The sequence below is a fragment of the Kryptolebias marmoratus genome, linkage group LG13 (assembly GCF_001649575.2).
Source record: "Kryptolebias marmoratus isolate JLee-2015 linkage group LG13, ASM164957v2, whole genome shotgun sequence".
In the NCBI taxonomy this organism is placed as follows: Eukaryota; Metazoa; Chordata; class Actinopteri; order Cyprinodontiformes; family Rivulidae; genus Kryptolebias; species Kryptolebias marmoratus.
In genome coordinates, this window is record NC_051442.1 from 21084789 (window position 1) to 21093303 (window position 8515).

At 39.5% G+C, this 8515-nt stretch overlaps 1 long non-coding RNA gene across 1 annotated transcript in view; it reads right to left on the reverse strand.

The window, feature by feature from the left end:
- Positions 1-7713, reverse strand: part of LOC112451250 — a 16777-nt gene extending 9064 nt beyond the window's left edge. The window contains exon 1 of the long non-coding RNA XR_003040039.2: positions 7535-7713. This is a non-coding gene — a long non-coding RNA (uncharacterized LOC112451250). The remainder of the gene's footprint in view (positions 1-7534) is intronic.
- Between the last annotated feature and the right edge of the window lie 802 nt (positions 7714-8515).

Below are 8515 nucleotides of genomic sequence, written 5' to 3' on the forward strand. Positions count from 1 at the left end.
ATGAGACTGTTTTCTTATCTGACGCCAACACAACAAACCTCTTCTATCACTTAAAGAAGAACCACGAAAAAGAATATTTAACAATCCAAAAAATGCAAGATCAAACAAGTTGTAAAAGAGCCGGGAAAGTTGCGAAAAGTGAAACTATAGCCGGCCGAAGATAATGGAGTCTGTTGTCATTTGATACTGTTACGTCGTAACAGATACATATATATCTTATTTGTGAAAGTTTAGTTAAATGTCACTTTGAAATAAAGCTTGAAAAAGGTAAGAAATTAGATTATTTTTTTCTTTTTTTTTAGAGAATAACTGACAACGTACATAATTGGGGTATATTGTAATATATATCGTTATCGTGATAAAGGATTTTTTTCATATCGCCCAGCACTAGCAGGTGATAAACATTCTTTCAAGGAATGGTGGGCATTTGAATATGACTTATATACACACATTCTGCAAACTTCTGCCATCACAAGTGATAAGAAACTTTGCACATTTAAGAATGAAATGGTGGCTACTTTTAAATTTAACTTATTTGGGAATTTAAGTCGGGACTAACACGTCCCGAGTGATTTTGCTGCCACAAGCAAGACATTTCATTTGGAGACTTTACTTGGCAGTTATTGGTTTTTAAACCCCCAATTCTCATTTACAGATTTAAAAAAAACAATGTTTACATGCTATAACCTCTTCTGCAGATTTCTTTGATTATAACTGGTAAACAATAGTTCACCAAATGAAAATCTTGCTGAAATATGCTGTAGCTTTAACACAGAGAATTACATACTAATTTAATTGGAAAAAAACAATAACCAGCTTTAAAACAGCAGCTTTAATGCCAGACTTATAAAACAGTTGTTATGAAATATAACAATGGGATATTACATCCTTAATTTCTCCTCCAAATTTCCAGACTGTAAATATCTTGAGGGATCATAACACACTTATTGAATCTCTCCCTTCAGGACATAAAACCCTCATCTGTCAGCATCTGTTTCCCTCTCACACTCCATAAGAGTCTGTAGTTATTTCAGGACGTTCACTGGCAGTCTTTCATCTTTTTTACTGCTCACAATAAGGGCAAACATCTTTATACATCTTTCCCTTCCTAGTATGTCTGTTTATTACATTTTCTCCCTCTTTCCCATAGCATTTCTTTTTTTCCTGTCGCAGTTGTTGTCGTTGCCTTGGACCTTAGCTGTGGTGGCGGATGTTTAGGTGAGTGTTGTCCCTCCTCTACTCTCCTCAGGGACAAAGCCTGAGGGATACTCCTGACCCTGGAAAACGGTGACTTGGAGGATGGTTCGTGTTCCAGTTTGTAAAACTTATTTCTGTGTATTTGCATACTATATTCTAAGACAAGAACATGCATGTTCTCCCTCTGTGTGGCATGGGTTTCTCTAGCAAGGTACACTACACGAACATCACATCAACAGGGACTTTTTTTTACAGCAATAGTAGATTCCACTCTTCTTCTTATGGAAAGCTTTCCATAAGATTTTGAAGCGTGTTTGTGGGGAATTTGTGCCCATTCATTCTGTAGAGCAGGGTTGTCAAACTCCAGGCCTCGAGGGTCGCTGTCCTGGAAGTTTTAGGTTTTTCTGCTCCAACACACCTGATTCAAATGGTTTAATTACCTCCTCACCAAATCATCAGGTTCTCTAGCAGCACGTCCACAAGTCATCCATTTAAAGCAGGTGTTTTAAAGCAAGAACACATCTAAAACATGCAGGAGTGTGGCCCTCGAGGAATGGAGTTTGACACCTGTGCTGTAGAGCACAAACAAGGTTTTTTTATAGTCGTCGTTTATTGAACTGAGGCACTGCTACGTTGGAAAAGAAACGGACCATCCCCAAAGACACTACACAACCTTTAGAGTCTTTACAGACCTTGAAAAGACCCGGAGTACACACTAACAGACTAGTTTCAGCAGACTTTTGTATGATGAATAAAAGACCGGGGATCACACACTTAACTTAACAATGATGAGGTATCACAAGGTGCATGGTTTATCAAACCAACTAAAGCCAACTTAACAATGATGAGGTATCACAAGGTGCATGGTTTATCAAACCAACTAAAGCCAACTGAACAGATCAAACACTCATGAAAACTTTAGTGATGTTTTTACTGTGAAGTATGTCTGAGCTATAGAGCTCCAAAGAGAGTTGGGTTTTCTCATATGTTTTACCAAAACCCCATTAATAACAACTGTTTTTTTTTTGTTTTGTGTTTTGCTAATTTTGTCTTTATTGTACAAAGTATAACTACTAATAGTCAGAACACACCATTCCCAATTGAGGTGTATGTTCTGATGTACAATTTGCATTTTTTTATTTCAATGCTGTGCTTTGAGATCATGACAATTTTTTTTAACAGATTAGCAATAATAGCGCTTCAATTCTCCTGCATTGGCACTCTTAATAAAAAAAACTCAACAAACCCACAGATTATAACATCCTGTTAAAGTATGCAGCGTTTAGTGATGCTGCGAGGTCTGCTAAAGCCTGCTAAAGTGAACATTTGCACATAAAGTACTTCAGCTGTAGCAGCAATGCAGTGACAGCATTAGTTGGCTGGCTTGTTTAACACCTCGTACATACATGCACCTTTGTGTTCAGTCTCATGGAAATACACTGGCACACACTCACGCATACACACACACATGTGGGATTGAATAAACAAACCACACAAGTGTATATGTTTGCCTCTTCTCCTTTGTGCTTCATTTCAACCCCCTGTTAGTGTCTGTGTGTGAGTGATTTTTTTTTTCCTCCAGGTTCTGTTTGTACAGGCTGAATATTTTTGCCTCTGAGACCTGGCCCATCCCGTCTCACGCTGTGGGGCCTTAACCTAAGCTGCTGCAGGCTGTTTGACCCAGCACATCAAATCTGCACATACACACAGGCATGCATCTCTAAACACAGATATTAAGCTTTTATTTATGCAATCAGTGGTCTCAATTTACATTCATTACCATAGATCATACGTGTTAAGGTCTCCTGCAAGGTCACCGCTGAAAAGCTCCCTTTATATTAAGTAGGATAACACGTATGATGGCTGCAGCTGTATATTCTAAATTTACTTCGGGAGATATAGTGCCTGAGGTTTGACACTGTGTCGTGCCACCCCTGCACTGTCCCTGCTGCCAGCTCTGACATGTGAAATACATGGACCTCATTATCACATAATTGTAGGGTGCACCAGCAAGGATGTCTCTCTCAGTGTATAAGAGCCCTTAATGCTAAACAATGGCTCCTCTGTTTCCTCTGTGGAGGTATGTGATGGCATGAAAAAAGGGGGAGTGGGATGGAGCCAGTGATGTCTTTCTCACCCACCCTTCTCCCGTTCTCTCTGCTTCCCTGCCGCTCCACTGCTTAATATGCATTTCATTAGACAACCGTGCTCTTTTGCCTCCTCCCTTACACATTCACACACACACACAGACATGCACACACACACACCCCACCCCTGGCTTCCTCCAGGATTGGATGTAATGATTCTACAAGATGGCATCAGATCTAAGCCCACTTTGCATCCACACATAGGAAAAGCTGTGGATAATTTGCCTCTCCTCACTCCACTGTCTCTAACTGAGATGTATGCAGATGAGCTTTTCTATACTTCTCACTGCATGTGTGTGTGTGTGTGGAGAAGTGCGCCCTTAGCAAGAAATGGATTGGTCCATGTCTTTCGACTGGGCCCGATGAGGCAGGGGGGAGAGTATAATCTGATTTAAAGCATGTCAAGGATTGTGAATAATTTCCTCGTTACCTCCACCCCACATTTAATTTAACATGAACAAGGAGAACGTCTATGTATATATGCACATATGTGTGTGTGACATATACGTCGAAGACAATCTCATATCTTTCTGCTCGAGGAGGAAAGAATCATTCCTTGCATCCTTTGTCCCTCACTTTGCCTCCCTCTCCAACCCCCTGAGAGCTACAGCTGTCACAGTGTCACTTTTCCCATCTATAATTGAGGAGTGTGCGCTGTACAAAGCCCATGAAACCATGTCAACCACTGCCAGTTGCTCCTGTTAAATAATCAGGCATAACCAACAGTACCAAGGGGGTATGCTTGTGCTGCTGCTTGTGTAATCAGTCTCACCCCCTCTTCATATTAGACCCCATAAGACATAAAAACAACACCCACTCACTGTTCCATTTCCTACACTTGTTTAGTGCAACTTAGACTTTAAATGCTGTACTACAACCCATGTGAAAAATATTATTTTTCTTAGTTTTTTACTTGACCTTATTGGAAGATGTCAGTACATGAAGGAAACCCACAACTGTGCTGCATAAGGAACCAAACACACCTACTGTATATTGATCTGTGAGGCGAGTCTGCTCTAGAAACACTGATTTAGATACTTCATGCAAACATTTCACACTCAACCACAGTTATCAGAACCTGTAGTCGAAAGACGAAGGTAAACAATTATGTTTTTGCCTGTAACTGTGTGTGTCTGTTTGTATCCAAAATATCTCATGACCCACTGGACAAATTTTAATTAAACTTACAGAGAGTAAATATTGGATGTACATCTACAAATGATATCTTTTTGGAGTCAACTTGATTCAAGATGGCTGCCACAACCAACTGACTTTGACAGACATGAACTGGCTGAAACACAGTCAAGTTTACAGATTTTGAGCTGAAATTTGGTGTTGTAGTAGCTTAGAGTTATCCCACCACACATTCCGAGTGCTAACAGATTGCACAAGATCTGTGTTTAAAATTTTGCTCGTAACTATTTGAAAGCAACTTTATCTGTCTGTTAGCAAAATATCTCATGAAACCACTGGACGGTTTTGGGTGAAACTTTTAGAAAATTAACACTGGATGTACTTATTAACATCTGGAGCCATCCCATTTCAAGAAGGCTGACTTCAAAAATCCAAAATCCAAAATTCAACCAATTTTTAGAGCCATTGTGCTAAAATTTGCTGTGGTACTAGCTGAGGGTCATTCACAACACATACTCCAAGATCAACTGAGCAGCATGTGTGCTGACCCACAATTTGTGGCTTGGACCACTGGCGACCTGACTGGCAGACCACAGTTTGTCAGGATGGGGGGGGCAGTGTTTCCACCACAGTCACCAGCAGTATGGGAGCACCTCAGGGCACTGTGTTTTCCCCCCTCCTGTTCACCCTGTACACAGCAGAGTTCTTTTACAACTCACAGCTCTGTCACATGCAGAAGTTCTCAGATGCCACTGCTACTGTGTCGTGCATCAGGGGTGGTGAAGAGGGAGAGTACAGGAACCTGGTGTCACAGGAACCAACTGCAGCTCAACACAGGAAAGACCAACGGTATTGGATGCCAGTCACCCTCTCCACACTGCCTTCACACAACAGAGGAGTGCATTCAGTGGAAGGCTGCTGACGCTGAGCTGCTCCACTGAGAGACTTAAAAAATCCTTCGCTGCACGGGCCATCAGGCTGCATAACTCGTCTGTCTGAAGGGTTGGGAAATGAAGGGAGGAGGTGGGTGTGTGCACCTGAGGGAGAGTGTGGTGCAAAAACATCTGCTTTTTAATTCAAGCTTTCTGTTCTCTATTATCACAGACATCAGGGAGGAGAGTGGGGCTGCAGATTAAAAGTGCACCTCACTGCTGTTTAGGTTTATACCTTTTATTTCTATGAGTTGTTTTTAGAGCAATAACTACTGTGTGTAATAACTACTTAATAAAAACTTTCATGTAATAACTGCTGATTTGCTAATTTACGTTTTCAGTATGTTTTGTGCTTTTACTAGTTCCTTGTGTTTTGTTTTTTATACTTGTGGAGTAGTTGTCTTTTATTGTATGTTTGTTAATTTCTATCATGTTTTTTAGGTGAATGGAGGCAACAACTCGGTTTCTTTCTGGATAATAAAGTATTATCTTATCTCATCTAATCTAATCTCATCTCATCTCATTTTATAAGCACTGATGCAGCTTCTGTCAAAATTAGAAGGATTTAATCAGTTCTTGTCTTAGATGAAGCTGAGATACTTCTGGATCATTTTGCTCTGTTGGGAAGCTTCATCAGCAATAAAATATTATTCTACTGAACTTCATGTTTCAGTTCCTCCATCAAATAAATGTCTGCAGTTCTTCTTACTGCTTCTCATTAAGTGCCTGCCATCTTAATGTTTTCCACTTTACAATCAGCTTCCCTCTATATGTACCTGCCATCTTCACCTATTCCTCTTCTGGTAACGTTCAGCCTTTTTTATTCTGTTTTTTTATCCTACTGTTTGCAAACACTTTGACTTATATGAATTTTTTCCTAGCTTGTACCATCATCTATACATCACCCTTTGCTTTGTTCACCTGCAGCCTGCCCTACTTTTGAGCTTCTGTTTTTGGTTGTTGTTGTTTTGAAGGAGCAATTTTAAATTATTGTGAGGACAAAAAATTTAAAACTGCTGCTGGATTCCTGTATTAGTCTTATATTACCTAGACTTCTTTCAGTGGCAGATAAAAAAGCTTCTTGATTTAAGTAAAAAAGGAGTAGGTACTTGTAAAAAAAAAAGTTAAAAAGTTTGACCAATGTTTTGCAACTGCTTCACATTAATGGATCAACTATACTATCCCTAAAAAAAAGGTTAACTCATTCTTTATTATTTATAAAATTGAAAATCTATTGCCTCCTGACTTCTGAGTTATTAAAATGGGTGTAAAACATCTGCTGCATTGTGTTTTAAAGCAAGACTTGTTTATGAGCAGATATTCTTATTAGGTAGTAAAAAATAGCAAAAAAAAAAAGAAAAATACAACCAAAAAAAAAGTTTTTGCTTTGTTGTAGAGTAATACATTGAATTTCATTAGGTTGAATAACAACTCAATGAATTACATCAATTGTGATTAAAGGCTGAATTGTATCATTTCTAAACATTTTTTGTGCTGATCATGTATCCTAATTTAAACAGACCGTTGGCAGTGTATTAAGATATGTATCGTATCAACCACAAACCAGAAATGCAGAACTCTGGTTGTCAAGTTTTATCAGGTTTTCTTTACTGTGCAACTCCCCACTTGAAAGGGACAGTATCTACAATGGAACTTTTAACTGGATTTCACTCAAAGAAGCTTCAATTTAGTCAATCAATCTTTGTTTTTATATGATGGTCCCCATAGCCACATAGGTGAAAAACCTCAAAAGAAACAGAAACACATCTATTACATTGTGAAATTAACAAGATAAATACATTGTGAAATAAACAAATTTCCATGCCTTTAAACTAATTACTCCAAAAGTATAATAAATAGCAAATATTTAATAGTAAAATTCAACATCAGTAAATAAATTAGCATATTTATCAACACATTTTTTTTCTTTTTTTTAAAAAATATTTTAGTCTAATTCTTTTTTAACTTTCTACTTTACGCAATAAACACCAAGTGTATTTTTTTCTTTCTTACTAGATTAACTTAAATAAACCCAAAACTATTCAATAAAACAATCAATCAATCAGAGTCCATGTGCTGCTCCAATAAGATTCAGTAAATGGGCAACAGCATTATGAGGCTTACCTGCTGTCCTTCACAGTTTATAGAAGACTTTTGCACAGTTCTGCATTTGCATGCTACCAGCTTGCTCCATGTTGGTTCAAACAGGACTGACAGGTCAGTCACACCAAAAGTACCTGCACTCTCTGACTGCTAGGAGATTGAGTCCACCTGGTCCTCCTCATTAACAGGCAGAGAAGAGCTGCAGAAAGGTGCAGCAAAAGGGGACTGGCAGAGGGGAGTGGCTACCTGGCAGTTCACCAGAACACTGGTTGTGACAAAATTTGGTGTTCATTAGGGTCATTGTCTGCTGTGCCACAAATTACATACAAAGGAGCATTGAAAAATTTAGAAGATTGAATAAATAAAAAGCTGGTGTGGCAGCAAACAAATACAAAATAGAACTCGAGGACACATGGAGGAACAACCTGACAGTGAATAAAGCTCATGACAACAGACTGAAGATGGACTGGGAGTGAAGGCTGCCCTGAGCTGTGGCCACAAGATTGCTGGTGCCTCTCATGGTGGCCATCCTCAAAACAGTGTGTTTCAATTGCAGAGGGGTTACACTCTTTAGCCTCCCTGGTAAGGTCTATTCAGGGGTGCTGGAGAAGAGAGTCTGGTTGTTGGTCAAACCTCAAATTCATGGGGAACAATACAGATTCCGCCCCAGCCCTCGTACACTGAACCAGTTCTTTACACTTGCTAGGGTCTTTGAGGCGGCATGGGAGTTTGCCCAACAAGTCTACATGTATTGTGTGGACTTGGAGAAGGCATTTGCCTATGGTCCTCGGGGTACCCTGTGGGAGGTGTTTTGTGAATATAGGATTGGGGTTCTGCTGCTACAGGCCATTCAGTCTCTATACAAATGGTGTGAGAGTCTAGTTCACATTGGCAGCAGTAAGTCAGACCTCTTCAGGGTGAGAGTCGGACTGCTCGTTGTCTGTGTTTCAGTGCAGCCAGGGAAAGGAAGGGGTCTGTTTTGGTTGCCTTAGGATTCTGTTA